The 18,565-nt window shown below is 33.9% G+C and overlaps 1 protein-coding gene and 1 long non-coding RNA gene across 3 annotated transcripts in view; both read right to left on the reverse strand.

Annotated features, from left to right (window-relative positions):
• Positions 1 to 1,730, reverse strand: part of LOC106878689 (uncharacterized) — a 4,099-nt gene extending 2,369 nt beyond the window's left edge. Inside the window, exon 1 of the long non-coding RNA XR_001410533.2 lies at positions 1,197 to 1,730. This is a non-coding gene — a long non-coding RNA (uncharacterized LOC106878689). The remainder of the gene's footprint in view (positions 1 to 1,196) is intronic.
• LOC106880606 (glutamate receptor ionotropic, NMDA 3A) overlaps positions 1 to 18,565 on the reverse strand; it is an 847,266-nt gene that overhangs the window by 608,217 nt on the left and 220,484 nt on the right. The window lies entirely within an intron of this gene.

Below are 18,565 nucleotides of genomic sequence, written 5' to 3' on the forward strand. Positions count from 1 at the left end.
ATATATATATATATATATATATATATATATATATGCATATGTGTGTATATGTGTGTACGTATGTATGTATTTCAACTAAATTTTACTATTGGCAGAAAGCCACAATTCGTTTGGAATAATAATAATATATATCGAATTGCATCAAATATAGTACAAGTTTAGTACCTATTTTATTGAACACCAGCTCTTGTCGTTCCTTTAGTCGTAAAGAGAGGAGACCAACCTCGGTGTAGTTTTCTGAAAAAGAGACTTGTTCATGACAACGCCTTGAAAATGGATCTTTCGTGTTGAGCTCCATAGGGCCAATGGACATAGAAAGGTCATAAATATTTGCATTCTAAATACAAATCCTGATGACATCGACTTGGGTGTATATCTTTCCAGTAAGAACGAACCAATTATTTTGGGAGATTCAGTAAATACACTATAACCCTTCCACAACGCTGCAACGCGGTGTCCCAGAGTAACAGCTAAATTCCGATGATTGAAGTAAGTAAAATATAATTGCAGGGTGAATTTTGTTAATCTTCAAGAATGGGGCACGCTATTAAATACATTCTTCAAGTCGATCTATTTTGTTGACAAGTTGTTTTTATTTGATTGAAGTATATAAAAAAGAGATCACAAACATGTGAACTGTTGCATAAATGTTCCAAGTGAAATAAAAGTTTCTTGAAGCTTGATCTACTTTCTCTGCATCTACACGTTTGAGAATGAAGAAAGAAAATTCCTTTTACCCTCTTTGGTTCCTTTATCTAATCATTTAATGTTTTTAACAACTTAATTATTTGAAAGCTATTGTATCTTTAGAAATGAACTAATATACATCAATTGAATTTAAGGGGGAGTAGAGACAAATTAATTGCAGTGAACAAATTAATTCGAAATAGCTAATAAGGATGAAGAGATATGTAAGTTAATGTATGTTTCAATTTTTTAAATATTTAGAAATAATAAGTTATGCTAGGAAAGGACTGAGATTCCTATTTCCAAAGGAAGAAACATGAGATTTTGTGGTGTTCATGCAAAGGAAGCAGTGGGGTGATGCCATGACTGCAAAGCTTAGACGTAAGCTAGTGAACACATAAATGGCGCGCAAAATGTAACAGCACACGCATGTAAATGCATGTGCATGCTTGCATAGTAGTATTTGTTTTTAGATTTATATTTACAGAAGTGAAGTAGATTCTTTTTACCATTGGCTGTCTTTCTTCCCACTTGTTCCTCAGTAAGAGAGGGGCCATAAGCGACTATATCTAAGCAAGCTCGTATTACGTCAGCAATCGATTGACGTCACATATAATCACGTGGCAGTCACCACACCTTCTTTACAACACGGCATCGATTATTCTTTCTTTTCAGGTTCTTTTCTTCTTTCTTCCTGCTTTTAGTATTCATCCTTCTATCTTCTACTCTCGTGTATTGCTCGCTTTAGCAAAAGCCTAATTTCTCCATAATGAAAATGTTGCTACTTCTTACAATATTCAAACTCAACTCATTTCCTTACACTATCGTCATTGTCACCAGCGCTGTACAATCGTTATTCTTCATCTGCTAAGAGAGTGCTGCTACCGCTGTAAGTAGCGCTAATATCACTTAGATTCATCACATTGTCATCAGTATTAATATCACCTCAATCATAGTCTCAACCACCACCAACTTAAGTACAATAGGAACACTTATCAGACTAATAAACCTGCCACTTGTGTCACTTCAGCTGCTCTATCTTTATTATGCTACTCTTTCCTCTAGAATTAAGACTAAGCTGAACTACTAAACACGCCGCACATCCAATAATTTATCCAACCCGCCTGGTAGGCAGCAAGCTTATTTCCATAATCAATAAATTCATGTCAGTAAGAGTGTGCAGATACTCATGCGTAAATTGTTAGTGATTTCAGTTTGTCTGCAGGAGTGTATGCGTGATAATGAATCTGTACATGGTGTCTAAATAACTTATTGGATTAATAATAAATTAATTGAGATATTTATAGTTGTTCTTCTATCAATTATATTTGCATTTCACATCGAAAATGAATTATAATGATCAATCACTATTAGTATAAATTATTTCTTCTTTTTTTTTTTTCACCCACTTCATCGTGTTTATTTTGTCGTATTGTAATTTCTCACTAAAAGCATAACATTAACAGGAAGTGAAGAAACGTTCGTTTGTAAATTTGTAAACATAAATATTAAAATGTGAGACAATGGATAAAAATCTAAACAATTCATACGGGAATGCGGAAGCCCAGGAATATATTAGGAGAAAGAAGAATGAGTGTGTGTGTGTGTGTGTGTGTCTGTGTGTGTGTGTGAGAGAGAGAGAGAGAGAGAGAGAAAGAGAGTGTGTGCCTGTCTGTCTGTGTCTGTATCTCTGTGTGTGCGTGTGTGTGTTTGTGTGTGTACAAGCGTTTGCGTGTGCGTAAGCGTTTTTGTGTGTGCGTGTATGTGTGTACCACTAAATAATTCGCTATTAAAATATATGTAGGGTTTAATAAAGTAAAAACAAACATTTATACCATAAAAACAAACTTTGAATGGAATTTAGAAGCGTAATTGTTTAAAATTAAAAATAGCACTGCAGCCTTCAGCTGAAATAAACTCGATTTATAACAAGCACTCCAAGTGCACAAAATATATGACTAATATTTCTGTTAAAAAAAACATTGTGAACGATACTGGATCAGCATCAAGCATCTCCCATGTATGTGCCTTCCTTAAGCCCAATCACAGCGCGTCTATGTGGTTGATCAAGTTACTAGAAGCACCAGCCATATACCTTCCCTCAAGCCAGACCCTACTGATTCTTTTTTCTTTTCTTTATATTGTATATCTCAATTTTAAAAATGGCATGCGCACAACTGAAATATTTTTTTTATCTTTAGTCCGTTTCACCAGGACTGATGTGGGACTAACAACAACGAAAACAGCAACAACAACAACAGCAACAACAGCATCAGCGACCAACATTTATTTAGTTTAGGATTCGGGTGAACCTGACAGATGAATGAAACTAGAAGGGTGTGAGACAACGCTAAAATAATGTACGAATAGTAGAAAGTGAATTGATTACAAGAGGCTCAGAAATAACTCTTGTGTTTAAAAGACATAGCACAAAAAATACAGCAACAACAATAATCAACTTCAGTATCAAGAACCTGGTCAGTACACACAGGGATTTGACACAGATCTGCAATGCCATGATCAAGAATCATGCGAAATGCCAAAGTTATACACATGGGGAACGACAGCCATTTGCTCTAAGATGTAAAAGTGATGCAGAACACGAAGAATTACAGACCCACCACCTTCCTATTAATAACGTACAAGATTATCGCTGTCATAATTACAACGAACATCTACACGTTGCTCGACTTTCTACCAGCACAACATAAAGGATGTAAGAAAGGAAACTATGGATGCAAAGGCCTGATAGTCATCAATAAAAATATATTACGAGAGATGAGAACAAAGAAAAATAATCTGCCAACTGCATTGATAGAATACAAGAATGCATTTGACAACATTCCACATTTTTGGATAGCAAAGGGCCAAGATCATCTAAGTCGGCCCAACATCTGACAAATTCTTCACGCGAGCATTGGGTCCTGGGAGATGACGCTGATTCTCTACCGTGTTGATGGTTATCTAAAATTGTGACTAATCAATATAAGAAGCAATATCTTCCACGGAGTCTCACCATCATCACTGTCTCACCATCATCACTGCTCTTCTGCTTTACACTAGTACGACTCAACAACTAACTGAACAACGGTATGAATAACTACAACTTGCAAGATGGTAAGTGAACTATCTTGTTCTATATTAATAACCTCAAGACGTTTGCCAAGGACGATAAATCAACTGGACAATCTATTGCCTATCGTGAAGATCTTTAGCGATGGTATCAGAATAAGTCGGCAAAAGATACATTTAAGAGAGGAAAACTGACCAAGTATGTAAACCTAGATCTTGATTCTGACACATTGACCACGAGCTAAATCAATATAGCACATACAAGACTTGGAAGAGAATGAAGGATATTGGGTAAAACCATGAAAGGGAAGATGTGGAGAAAAAAATACGGAAGTGTATAAATGGTACCAAAATGTGAACTGAAAGCCGCTAGCACCTCTTTGGTTTTTGCTTTAAAAATAGTATTTATACTTTAGTAATAGCCGTATGGACAAACAGTTTCAAATTTCAAAAGACTCGACATCAAGATAGACATGATGCACCGCACAAAAACGGATGATTCACTCATCGGAATCATAAAACATCGATACATATTCCAACAAGACAGTGGGGAATTTCAACACAAAGTGATTTTCCTGAAACCCCGCCAATAGAAAGCAAAGCCCTACCGAGTAGAAGTGTGTATGGGTGGACCAAAGCGTTTAGAGAAGGCCATACAATTGTAAAATACAAATAAAGAGCAGGACGCCCATCGACTTCCACCACTGAAGAGAAGATTTTGGAGACGCAAAAGGGTCCATACTGGAACATTACATCGACTGGAGTTCAGTATTACCACAGTAGGTTGCAGTGAAATGTGGCCAGCAAACTGAAATCAGTAATTTACACCAAGTGCCGAGACCTCTTGTCAAATGAAGTGTTATATTGTACGATGATGCATGCACACATATGGCGCCCATAGCGCTGCAATAATTGAAAAATCGGATTTCGCATTGCTGCAAATCTGGCATACACTCCATATCTTGCCCCTTCCGACTTTCACCTCTATGGACCGCTCAAACATCCTTCACGAGATCGTCGATTTGCTACGGACGAAGAGTACAGGATTCGGCGCAGAAAACACAGACAGACAGTCACACAGGCAGACAGACAGACAGACAGACAGACAGACAGACAGACAGACACAGAGAGAGAGAGAGAGAGAGAGAGAGAGAGAGAGAGAGAGAGAGAGAGAGAGAGAGAGAGATGCGTATATACTGTTAGCGGTTAAAGGGTTAAGATTACCTATTTCTCGTCGAAGGTAAATATTTCAAAAGTGTATATATTTCTTTAAAAAATGAAGCAGAAATCAATATAAAAGTTTTATTTTCCTTTTAAGCCTGAAGGTTGTTACGGGAGAAGAACCTACGATTTATATATTATCAGTTTCTCTTGGAATTTGATATATTTAGAAAGACTGTCTTTACAATATAGCTGCTATATGTTAGATGTACACATATACGTAACTAGAGTTAAAGCGTATGTAATCGCATGATTTGGTTTTTAATACATCGATTTCTAGTACAAGGCTAATATCTAGGAGCAAGTACAGTCAAGTACATATGTTACTGGTATATCTACTTGGCGATCTGAGAAAGCTAAAAGAGAAAGATGGCTCCGGAAGGTATATACAATTAAAACCTAGTGATAGTGTTCTACTGTTTCTGCAACACATCTCCCTTTGTTACTTAATACAGTAATAAAAATACATGCGAACAATAAAATGCCGTGATGCGAATGTATGTACTCTAATGTTGTATAAATAAGTGTGTGTGCACGCGTGCGTGTGGATGTGCATATTTTTGATGTCATGGAGCGGTGAAATTAGAAGCAGATAGAGTTATGCATAATGTCCAATGGTATCATGTTACAGTGACTATCATGTTTACAGAAGGTATGTGCTCGAGTCTTCGTATTTTCATCCAAGGGTGTTTTAACACAATAATTATACGCTATTATGCACAGCTTTATCTGATTCGAGTTTCGCAGTTACAAAAAAAAGCATTAGAAACACACACATATTATAATTATATATATATAAAGAAATGACTATCAAAGATGTACAGGTGTCAATTCGCTACGGCCGTTTCAAACGACTCCTTTAATTGATTAATGAAAACATTTCATCATTGCAAAGAAACCGTTTTTGTCAGATGATTGCATAGACTTCACACACACGACAAACCAACTGTTTTAACATATTTATATCACCAACTGAGTTCAAATATTTACATTGACTCTGCTGTTATATCTTTGACAGAATCTTTGTCCTTTATGTGTGAAGTCTATGCAGTCATCTGACGAAAACGGTTTCTTTGCAATGATATATTTTCATTAATCAATGAAAGGAATCGCTCGAAACAGCCGTAATGAACTGACACCTGTACATCTTTGTTACTAATTTATATTTTATTCACCTACTCTGGAATCTGCACTTCGGAAATTTTATAGAATGTATTTTTGTATTTTTATATAAAGTACATGTCCGAACAACTAAGAACGGATCTCTTCACTAAGCTGGGTCGTGTTATCTGCATACATTGCATGAATATCGAGTGCAAACACTTCTGTACAGTGTTTGATATTTACCTGATATTGTTTGAGTGTGCAAATTAGATCGACTTAAAAAGTGCCTCAATTTAAGTACCTAATTCAGCCGAATTTTAATTATATTTTGTGAGGCGGGGGTGCAAAAAAAGACTAGGCAATCAAAACGTGGTGTCAGATTAGAAGATTTAATTTATAATTTAAACATAATATAGAATTAGTAAATACGTCATGTCTCCTACAGCCGTTTTCAGAATAGCTATGCATATGTTAATGACAGAAGATTTCCACGTAAGCTAACTATTGCGTCCTGGAAGAGATGGCAATAAATAGAGAATATCCTCAATCAAGGATATTAATCCTTACCAGTTCGTTGAAGAAATACGTAGTGTCCAAAGTAGGACTTGACAATTTAAACATAGTTCAGAGTAGTTTTAGACCAGTCCTTCGTTCCTTTGACTTTTACTTGATTCCCGAGCTAAAGGAGAAGATGAAGGAGCTTGTGACATGAGTCCTTGACAGCTCTACTTTGTAAGACTTCCATGGGATCTTGACGAATTGACTGGAGCACTAAAAGTCCACTGACGTCAGAGGATCCTACTTTGAAAGAGATTAGAGTTTTTTTTTTTTTTACTTCTTTCAAATACATAAATAACTCTCATGAAAATATTTCAAAACTTGTAGAATGCGCATTTTGTGTATTAGTGAAAAGTGTGGAAGTACAAATATCTTTGCAATCGCCTTCTGGTGTACTGAGACCAAAGAAATTGCTGTTGAAATTAAATATTTATAAATCAGTAAACAAGATACACGTATAATAGATGAGCCGTTGGGGAATATGGACTGAAGGCTTGCCCTAAAGTGAAGTACGTCACAGTCATCCAAGTAACAGATGTTGCAGTTGAAACAGGATTTATGCTAGGTATAATCATAATACTTTAATAGTTAAAAATGTACGTTGTCATACAAAGTTGGATAAGTATATAGTTTTCAGTAGTAATATATTTTGTTGAAATATTCGGTAAGTCTCAAGGTCAATATTTACAGTGTATTTAAGCCGGCGAACTGACAGAGCCGTTAGCGAGCTGGGCAAAATGCCTACTGGCATTTCGACCGTCTCTGCGTTCTAGGTTCAAATGCCACCGATGTTGACTTCATCTTTCATTCTTTCATCCTTTCGGGTTCGATAAAATAAGTAACAGCTGAACACTGGAATCGATGTAATCGACTTATGCCCTCCCCCAGTATTGCTACACATGTGCCAAAATTTGAAATCAATATTTACAGTGCATGGACGTCGGACTGAATGCTTTTCGATCTTTATTACAGCTTATTACTTCTTGAATTCATATCCTACTGAGGGCAAGTTCGCCTTCCATTATTCCGGGGTAAATAAAATAAAGTATCTCGCTGCTAAGTTTATGTTGGAGCACTGAATACATGCTAACAATATATGTTGAACGCTCGTATTTTATTCAGGTTGAAATAAACGGGAAACTGTTTTCGAGTCTAAAACGATTTTTGATGACTTAGTAAATGAGACTATTCTATGGAGAGAATACTAAATGGCGGGACTACTTCAAGGAGAAATCTCCTCAACACAGAGAGACTACAACAGAAAGAGGGAGAGAGAGACTAGTAGAAAGAGACTGCTAGAGAAAACGACACTACTTGAGAGAGAGACAAAAAGAAAGAGGGAGAGTAACTACTACAGTGTGAGAGAAAATAATACATGGAGAGACAACTACAGGGACAGTCAACTCTATGGCGAGGGGCTACAACTGTATGGAGAGAGATTATTATATAAAGATTACTAGGTGGAAAGACTACTGTATGGAGTAAGACGACTGCATGAAGAGGCTACCACATGGAGAGAGACTACTAAATAGAGAGACTATTACATGCAGAGACTATAAAATGTGTTTTTATGTTCTCTTCTTTAGTTTTATTTAAAGTAAACCTGTAACAAAGCTTATATCTGCACGCAGTGCAGAGCTGATATATGGATATCGGTTATAGATTCTTCAATGAGATAGCCTAATTGTGTATTGACTCTGCCAGCAATAAGTCGATGTTTATGCAACTGGATGTATAAAGCATAGCTTCGAACCCTTTATGTTTGAGATCAATTAGACGAAATGCCGATTTTTAAAAAGAATCTTGAATATAAATGAAATTTAAATAAAACAAAAATATTACTGTATTATGCATGATGAAATAAAACAAGTTACTGCTTAATTAATTTTAAGACACGTTGGTCTTAAAATTGTGATTAAAGCCTATGAGGTGATTCTAATTAGTTTCATGAATTCTCAATATTCTGATAACACCGAATCTGTGAAAGTGAAACTGAAAGAGGCTATAGCAACTCCGAATAACGGCTGACTAGATTTCTAAAATATATTGAAATATTAAAATACAAATCTTTAATTAATTCTTATTTAATAACACGCCATAGTTATAATGAATAAATATCAACTCTAACGCTCGTATGGTAAATATATTTATAATGCTTTATGATTGAATCTAATTATGTAGATATATGCTAATTGCAATCTATCGGTCAACTTATACAACACATCAATACATCGTTATTTAAATGGTTACCTACATTTAGAATATATTTTCTTCTCAATATAACTAAAATCCCAATTATTTTCTCAGTTCTCAAGTTCACACAATTAAAAAACAGCTGTTTCTTGGCCTGGGTACTGATGTTGTTTGTTAAAACCCGTGGTAGCTGTCCTCAATCAGATCCATAAAGCAAATGCAGTCCATTGGTGACCATTTCACTGTTTATCATTCAACCACGGTAGTGTTTGACTATATTCTTAAGTCCACCATTTCGTAAATCACAGCAGCTTCCAAGCTTCACCACTAATTCAGTTCTCAACTAAATTGCAAACTGTCAATAGTTTTAAAGAGGACACCTCCTCAGCTACACTTTGGCATAAATAGATTGAAATTTGGTTCAGTAGAAAACAAAATTACATCAAAATATCTGTGGTAAGGCAGAATATTCATCTTCAATTAACACAAATATCTTAGTTGTAAATTAAAAGTATATTTTCTTAGGCTTAAATGATAGGAAAATGCATGAAGAAATCAGAATCGCTAGTCGCATTGAAGAAAAATTAGTAGAAAGAGAGTTATGAGGTAAAATTCCATGTCAGTAATGAAGGAAGTAAGGGAGAAACGCTTCAGCAATAAGAATAAAGAATATACTTCTAAAATGAATGTTTGCTTTCTAAGGCAGTAACTTAGCAGAAACGTTAACGCGCCGGGCGGAATGCTTAACGATATTTCGTCCGTTGTTACGTTTTCGAGTTCAAATTTCGCCGAGGTCGACCAAGACATACAGATTATTTAATTTTTTTTTTCTAAGTAAACACTTTTAAACTTCCGATACGGGTGGAATGTGTCACATAGAACAGGGTTTATCTTAACGTTTTTGACAAAATTTTGTATTTCAGAAGTTATTCCGTCAGACGTTACAGAGTGACAGTAGACAAATTCGTGTTTGATAAGTGTCAATACATGAAACTCTCAGCTTTTTACTTACTCTCTAACTGTTGATGATATATATACATATTACATATATGTGTAAAAAAAATCTCATCGCGCAATCTAACCAATGAAAGAACCTCTACTTGGTCGCTCAACACGCTAAAAATAGGGGCCAAAATATCTCCCTACCTAAATAACACACCCATTGTATATAATGTCCTAGATTATCCCTAAAAAGACAGTTTGCTGAAGGCTGGAATGTCTTTGATGATACGTTTGCAGTATCGGGGTTTATTTGAGGCTAAATAACAACACCATTATGGTCAATTTCTATATTAACACCTGCACGATTTTCACTAAGAAAAAACTTTTACTTTTTGCGTGTAAGTGATCGCCTAATATTGCAAAATTAGGTTACTTAAGGTGAGTCTGGCAACTGATGTTTTTGGGGTCTTGTTGTTTGTTACTTTTGGTAAGCCATGGTGCAACCAACAACATGGTAAAATCCCTGCTATTAATTTGGTATGGATGGGTAATATCAAATAAATCAATCACAACATACGTTTGAATTAAACACGAAAAGAATTGAAATATTATCACTTAAATGGAAAAATTTAAATATTATCTTTCAGTAGTTTATAAGGTAAAATCTTATATTATTGACACAATGTTAATTATCTTATAACAGCAATTCCTGGGAAAATCATGGCTTAGATGGAAAATTGCGAGCATGAAAAGTCATATTCTTAAGGTTATATATAAACCTGGAAAAGCACAGGACAAGTTATTACACCTGTAAAAGTATAGGACAAGCTATTACTTCTAGTACAGTAAAGAATAATAAACTTACTACTTAAAATATTGCAGCTAAAATTAAAATTTGAATATTAAAATTATTATATTATAGTTTACAAATAACACTATACTTATTTAGGTAGAATTTGGTTACTTTACTATCTTAAATACAGAAAGAAGTGATTAATTAGACAAACTTACAAATTAGCTGAAAGGTTGTGTACAATAAATTTAAATGATGATAACTGTAAAGAGTGATAAATTAGAAGAATTGGCATTCTTTGCTGCAATATTTTAAGTAAAAAGTTTCTTATTCTTTACTTTACTAGAAGTAATAGCTTATCCTAGACTATTACAGGTGCAATAACTTGTCCTGTACTTTGCCATATTTATAATCTTAAGAATATGACTTCATGCTCGCATTTTTTCATGTAATACAGTTATTAGGTGCATAAGATGACGTTGATCAATATTTGCTTCTATTCTTGAAAAAATGTGAAAGCGATTAAGTTGTTATTTCTTACACTCTGCAGGACGTGATAAAGACATCTTCATAAGCTGCTAAATTGGGGTTATAGATACACATACATAAATACATACATATTCACAAACACACCTATATGTGTGTGTGTGTACGTGTGTATGCATATATATATATATATATATATATATATATATATATATATATATATATATACATACATACATACCTGAATACATACACACATACATGCGCGCGCGCGTGAACACACGCATGCGTACATAGACATGTGTATATGTATGTGTTCGATCCATTTAGACTACTGTATGCTACTTATTCATACGAATGAATCACTTGACCTTTTCTTACTCAAATATTGATTATGAAGTCTATCTGTCAAGCTGTCACGCCTTGTTAGGGACCAAAGACCCAAGGATCATTAGTTGTGCGTCCATGGTTCCTGTTGCATGTGTCTTTGAGTCACTACCTTCAGAGAGAGGAGAATTGTTGTTATTTAACTTGCACCCATAATTGTAACTTCGTCGAATGGCAAATATTGTTTCCTCATTCAGAATCGGGTTATCGTATGCTCCTAACACCTTACCCCCTTAACAATTAAAATCGATGGTTCCATACACCTCTCGGCACATTTTATACCGGTCAGTTACCATACTAGAAGTGTCACTCTTAGTGTCACTATAGTATTCGTGAGTGCTCAAGTCAAAAGGGTAAAAAAAAAAGTAATAAGTTCATACCAACAAAGGTCACAAAACTAGGTGGGATCTTACCAGATTACGTCATTTTACAGCGTAGATCCACAGATACTGCGGTAGATAGTACGCTAAAGGAACACCGTTATTCTTGTTTCTATGTCACTAATTTTTATTCTGTCGTGTTATACAATGAAATAATGCAAATATACTGTCCCATTAAAATGTGCAACAATAGCTTTAGGAGTAGGATGTGGACCAACATATAAGTGGAGTTAATGTGTCTGCAGAATTGATTAGTTAATGAAGAGTTGTAGAACTTTTGGTCTTACTTTCGATGTACATTTAAACCATGTTCGCTAAAACATTGTCGAATATTATCGATCATAAATTAGTTGAAATGCTTTAAATTTCCGAATTCTTAAAATGGTTTTGTAAATAAGTGGTTATATCTATGGGTTTGATGCAAATGTTTTCAAATTTTACATATTATTATTTACATTCTTTGATTCCTCAATGTCAATGTTTGCCGAGTGCACAAGCAAACATACATATAGACACATATATATATGTACATAAATACAATCTATCACTTTACTTACACATATATTTCACAGGCGTACGTATGTGAAGCCCAATTAATATTTCATATGTTTCCGTCTAGGAACTATAATAATAAGAACCCTGGAGTACTACAGTTGGACGAAGGCGAGCAGGCAGAAAATTCGAAGTCTCTGTCATTACTTGTTAAAAGATGAACAAAATGTTTTCGGAATTATTCATTCTATTCATACTTCTACAAAGCTGAATCGATCTCTACATCTCTGCTCTAATCAATTACTTCCCTTCAACAAGCCAACGATATACTTGCAGCCTTCTATTATTTAATGTCTTTAAAGAACATTATTAGTGGAAAATATTTTGGTGATATTCATCCTATATAATTTTCACGAGTAAGATCAAGATTTCTGAGAAAGAAAATTATAAAGGAAATTTTATCCATATATTTCAAAATAATCCCCGTATTTCCGCAAAATGGATAATTTCATATTCCACTGAAGGGCATTCGTTCATTAAACCAGACGAGAAATTTGAAAAATATCATAATAAGAATTGCTTTATTACGGGGTAACTCTGTGATCATTAATGGACATTTAATTAGGAGAAAATAACTTTCCTACGACTGTTTGTTTTCCATGAGGCAAATACCCACAAACCTTTTCCTTAGATGATCCAAAAATAGTTGCTACGCCATTTTCCAATTTAAATGTCTGTATCGCGGGTCAACTTAACTATAAGAGGAATGATGGGAAGGAAATCATGATTCTTCTTTGAATACACTTATATAAAAAATAAAATGCCAAAACGCTGATACTTTTATAATCGATATGACAAAATCAAGATTACTTATATGAATGTTGCTATTAGACATATGTATGTTATTCACACGCATTCCAAATATAACCTTACATACGCAGATGTATAAGTGAATACGCGATGAGCATTTCTTGATATGAGTAGCGCATGAGTAGCGTTTCTTGATGTGTGTGTGTGTGTGTATGTGTGTGTGTGAGTGTGTGTGTGTGTGTGTGTGTGTGTGTGTGTGTGTGTGTGTGTGTGTGTGTGTGTGTGTGTGTGTGTGTGTGTGTGTGAAACAAACATTGTATTGATTTTGATATCGACGATGGCTTTGTATATTTACCAAGAGATTCTCTACGGAATTTGATAAGTATGAAGGTAGGACAAAAAATTCATTGAAACAGTTTCAGTGTTGTTGAACAGCCCCCGGATAAGATCACTAAATAAGAAATACAGTGTATAAATAACCTTCATAGATCAAAACAATGATAGAGAACAAAAAGGAATTCCGCTACAAAACATTTCAGAAAAGATATCGAAAAGAAGCTAGTCCAATAGGTAGATCTGATAGAAATTGCCAAGTCAAATTTTACAAAACGTATTTATCGTCTTACAATCGGAGATTTTGCTTTATTGTGGAGATCTATTTGATAGATACCATATGTTATAGATCTGCTTAAATTTATATAAATGATAGTTGAACAACATTTCTCGTTTGTGAACGATAAACCTTGTCACAAGATTAGTCTTTAAACTAAATGGAATTTTGGAGTGATAAAATTGTTGAGGAGAAGTTCCACACAGCTACTTCAATAAATATAAAGGCAATGAGAAATGGTTGTTATTATAGTGGGATTTTCAACAGGTAGGTGAAGCAGAAGATCTCAGTAAAAGCTATTAAATTACTCCAGCTAATTTAATTAATATACTATCATAAATTTTTACCTTCCTATTGAAAAAGCGAAATATCTAATCCGATTCCTCTTTCATATATCAATGACTAACAGTATTTTGTCTCGCCAACCTACTTCCTGTGTTGAACTTTTGCTGGAGTCATTGTTAATGTTGATTCTTGATAATATAAAGCACCTTCAAGTAATATAATGTCGACTGTAAAGCCTACGTCTCAAAATATATATGCCTTGAGCCAATTCTAAAGAAATCAATACGAAGTCAGTAAAAACGTAGTTAATACGTTAACGTAAAATGATTGCTCTGGGCATATTAAATCATATCTTCACAATTTCAGTTCTTGTTATGACAGGAGTTCATTTCACAGACATTGCCATTAGCCTTTGAGGAACACAAAAAGGCAAACTGTTTTGATTCTTCTTTTCTCTATAAGCTAACATGTTTCATTAATATGAAACAATCGATTAGAATCAAGGCGAGCGATTAGCTATCAAGAATGACTGAGTTCCGCATGAAATATCTTACATTATTGACTTTTCCTGTCATGTTTTGCGTTCTATAAGGTAAATGCCAAGCATATCTCAAGTCTATTCAAAAGATCACTTATAGAACAAAAATGTAACATTCTGTATCTGAAGCAGATACAGATTTAAAATCTTAGAACAAGGGACAGATAGATATTCGGTTGACTCCAATTTGAATTACGTCATGAAATCCCAAAGGCATCAAAGCATCTCAGTTCACATATCAAAAATATATTAGGCCACACACAAAACTAATATTTTCATCCGCACTGCGGAAGTGTTATGAATTAATATGATGCTTTCTTGTGTTCTTTTTTTTTTCACTATATTAGGTATGATAGCAATAACGTAACCACTACTATTCATGCAGCTGCAGTCGCTGAGAAATTACCCTCAGTCTTCTTGCTAATTGTAGGCCCTTGTGTACATTACTTACTACAGATCGACACAGTAATTATTAATCTACTAAGTTTAGATAAACTTATGCTTTGTTGAATATTATGTTCTCACCCCTTTGTACCGAAGTCAGATTAGAACATTATTCACTAAGTTAATACTTTTCCTTCTCAATATAAGCATTTTTTTTCTTAATTGCATTAGGTATGGTAGCAATAACTACATAAATAATGTAATATCTCGTTATAAAAAAGAAACCTGATATAGTAAATCTTTGCAGAATAGCAGGGCCATTTTACCAACATTGTAGCCACCACACCCGGCAAGTGGATGGAGCAAATAAAGTACTTCACTGTTTCTTCTACACACACAACTATAACATATATACATTAGCATTTGCGTTCTATAAAGTAAATGCCAAGCATGTCTCAAGTCTATTCAAAAGATCACTTATAGGACAAAAATATAACATTCTGTATCTGAAGCAGATACAGATTTAAAATCTTAGAACAAGAGACAGATAGATATTCGGTTGACTCCAATTTGAATTACGTCATGAAATCCCAAAGGCATCAAAGCATCTCAGAGAATTGATTAAAGTGTTTATGCCTTAAGTTGGTATTAGACAGCAGTAGCACATTCTTTCAAAAAAAATTCAAAGACAGCATTCAATATAACTAAAATTATAACACAACTTAACGCACATTGTTCTTCCCTTCTCTTATGTCACTCCCTTTGAAAATGAATTTGAAATTCAGTATCCATTTACTATTTTTTGTTTTGTTTTTGGAAGGTTGAGAAAATTTAGAATGAAGTATATTGTTGAGTTACAAAATAAATCTTTTACCGTGAATATGAACCTATTTATTATGTCTTGTACACTGAAATATTATTTACTCGATTATTAAAACTTTCGATGTAAATGGTTTTCGTTATTTGTAGTCAAGCCAAAGTGTCGAAATATTCACCAATATTTGATTGCATTTAAATAGTAATTCAAAGACATCAAGAAACTGACTAGGTAAAATATGTTTCTCTTACGAAGTTGCTTGCAATATATTCTGTAAAAAAGTTTTGTTCATCGTAATTTTACTAAGTACGTTATGAAATATCATTTATCGCCTCATCTGAAGTAATACTCGTCTATTTTTCATAAGAATAGAATATATATATATATATATATATATATATATGAAGTTTTGTCGTCAAATATCATTAGCAGCAATAATAAACGAGGTACGTAAGAACAGAAAACCTGTTGCTCGAAAAATTTTCTGTTCAAACGTCAGTAGTATGAATCAAATATTTACTATCGAATGTCCGCAACGGTTGTAAAATAGAAAGGAAAGAAACAAGACGTAAAACTGTCATCAAGAACTTCACACATTCGTAAAATTACTTAAATAATCTGTTCAGTTGATCTGTTTTGTATCAAAATATAATTCAGTCTTAGGAAAAGTCAAGCTAATAAAATATTCCAAACTGATTTTCCTGTGTCTTTACTGCTACTGAAGTGGTGATTTTAATACTAAGCAGTGTTTGTATCATGTAAATATTGAGTGTTTTATATATCAGATTGAATGTAATAAAAACGAGGAATATTTCTTTGTATATTTAAGCCACTAAATGTTTAATATATCACAATATGGGAAAGTAATTCAGTTAATACGGAGATCTGCTATAGCTTCAGCAAGAATTTGCAATGGTTTAAAAGTAAGAAAAAAACACCTTTTTACTTAGTTTCCTATACAATGACATGAATATATTACATCTATTATTTAAGCGGTGAGTAAGTAGAATAGTCAACACGCTGAACAAAATGCATAGCAGTATTTCTTCCGACTTTACGTTCTGAGTTCAAATGCCTCCAGACTAGACCTTGCATTTTGTCCTTTTTCTGTCGATAAAATAAGTACTACTTGAGCATTGTTGACGATGTAATTGACTTACCCCCATCCCGATATTGCTGGCCTTGAGTCAAAGTTTGAAACCATTATTATTAAACAGTTCTATATTTAAGAGATGAGGAATTATTTACATTATTTACATTTGACGGGTATTTGATCTCATTTTCTTTGTTGTTAACACAACGTTTCGGCTGATATACCCTACAGCCTTCATCAAGTGTCTTGGGAAAATTTCGAACCCGGGTTTTCATTCCTAAGGTATTTATCGATGTTGTTGTTATTATTATTATTATTATTATTATTATTATTATTATTATTATTATTATTATTACTAGTATAATTATTCAGGTCACTGCTTGGTGTCGAACTTGGAATCTTGGGGCTAGTAGCCTGCGTTCTTAACCACTACGCCATATGTCCGTGATCATATGGCGTAATAACATCGAAAAATACCTTAAGAATGAGAACCCTGGTTCGAAATTTTCCCAACACACCTGATGAAGGCTGGAGAGTATATCAGCCGAAACGTTGTGTTAGCAACAAACAAGATGAGGACAAATATCCGTCAAATGTAAATAATGTAAATAATGTACATTATTAGTATAGTTATTTTTATATAAATTCAGTAGCAGTCAAGTACTGGGGTCGATTTAACTATGCCCCGCCCTACAAATTCAAGGCCTTGCCTTATGCCTATAGTAGAAAGAATTATTATTATTATTATTATTATTATTATTATTAATAATAATAATAATAATAATAATAATAATAATAATAATAATAATAATAATAATAATAATAATAATAATAATCTTCGCATACCGTGAATTTCGAAGTTTTCAATCAAAACGAGTTCTAGACTAATCTGTATGGACCAACTTGTTTTTAGAAATGGTGTAGACTATTTCCGGTTTAGTTCCGGATATAGAATTCTTATAAAATATCTTGCTTTTGCCTTTAGTCGCTGATCAATTTCGTGTTTTATTTCGTAAAAAGTTAATATTTTCATTTTTTTTTTTTTTTTTTTTTGGTGGGGAGCACAAAAGTGTGGAACATTTCTAAGAGATAATTCCTTAATTTGTTGCTTGTACAAACTCATAAGGTTAATTTTGATCTTGTTTCGCCAATATAATTCTCATTGAATTGTGGGGCGTGTGATGCAGTTGATGAGAGTTTTTGCTTTGCTATTTATGTTTATATTCACTTTCAATGCCATCTCATTCTTGAATTTTGTTCGTGTGTCTGGCTCAATTAATTTACATACCTTATGACGACGGTTACCTGCATTATTTCTTCTGTTGGTGTGAATATCGCCTGTGCTAGGTGTCCTTTCATATTTAGTGCTTGGCTCTGGCATTTGATGATTTGTGATTCTTTGATTATTTGTCAGATATCCGAGAATTGATGAAGAATTGAGAGGTATCGTTTTGCTGAATGTAAGATGTTGTGGTTCCCAGGATTGAGAGTGACTATGAATGTGATATTCATATTTGTATTTTAGTTTTCATTCTCAGTGGGAGCTGTTCTTCGTAAAGTGGAGATTAGAATATGTTTGGCTTTGGTTATGGTATGAGTAATTAGGTTTAGGAATATTCCTGTTTTCAGCGGCCTATTTAGTTACGCCAGTCCTTTCTTTCGCCTACTTGTGTGTGTGTGTGTGTGTGTGTGTGTGTGTGTGTGTGTGTGTGT

This window comes from Octopus bimaculoides, chromosome 13 (assembly GCF_001194135.2).
Source record: "Octopus bimaculoides isolate UCB-OBI-ISO-001 chromosome 13, ASM119413v2, whole genome shotgun sequence".
NCBI lineage: Eukaryota > Metazoa > Mollusca > Cephalopoda > Octopoda > Octopodidae > Octopus > Octopus bimaculoides.